Raw genomic sequence first — 1,003 nt, 5'->3', positions numbered from 1 at the left:
TTTGTTCACCAGAGCGCCCCAAGAGATGACAAGGTCAAACAGTTATAAACTACTGCAAGACCATTTTAGGCTGGACATAAGGAAGAATTTCTTTACTGTCTGAGCCCCCAAGGTCTGGAACAGCCTGCCATCAGAGGTGGTTCAAGCACCTACATGGAACACCTTTAAGAGTAAATTGGATGCTTGTCTTGCTGGGATCCTATGACCCCAGCTGACTTCCTGCCCTTCGGGCAGGGGCCTGGACTTGATGATCTTCCAAGGTCCCTTCTAGCCCTAATGTCTATGAAATCAACAGGAAGTTATCATGGCCAAGTGCAGGAAGAACTCCTGTGGCCTCGAGCCCTTGAGCATAGAGAACATCCTGCATGCCCGGTCCAGCTTGGAGGCCAACAGACAGCTGACATTTGAGCTGGCTGAGTGTTTGGAGAAGGCCCTGAGTTCCCCCAGGAGCCATGGATCATACAGGAGAATGCCAAGATGATCAATTAGAGTGGGATAATTGTGTTGGTCTTCATCTCTGGCCAAGATGAGAATGAAATTGTGATCTTCTTTTTACAAGAGAAAGTCATGTACCATGTTCAGCCATCAGGGTGGAGAGGCTCTCTCAAGAAAAGCCAAGAAGATTCTGCCAGTGATGGGAAAACATACAACACTTGACACCCTCCTCATCTTCTTGGGTGGAAATATACTTGTGCCCTGAACTGGTAAATAGAGCTGGGAGGTGATCTTCTGAACTCTTCTTCCAGCCAAAAGCCAGAACAAATGGCACCTACACTCAGTACTTCCAGAAAGGAGGGATGGAGGGATCCCATCTCAGAAACCTTGAGAGATTCTTCTTTCAAGATCTGAGTGAAAACACCAAGCTGGTATCCCATCTGTGTTCTGGACCCATAGTTGGCAATATATGCTTGTTTTTCCTCCCCTCTATCCCCTATGCACACAATAAACATACCAAGTCAACAAATGACTCTGACAAGTATTAAATTTTACTCTAATAAAATAT

The sequence above is a fragment of the Alligator sinensis genome, unplaced genomic scaffold (genome assembly GCF_000455745.1).
Source record: "Alligator sinensis unplaced genomic scaffold, ASM45574v1 scaffold1331_1, whole genome shotgun sequence".
Taxonomy (NCBI): Eukaryota; Metazoa; Chordata; order Crocodylia; family Alligatoridae; genus Alligator; species Alligator sinensis.
The sequence above is the reverse complement of the archived record's forward strand: the minus strand, read 5'-3'. Positions refer to the sequence as shown.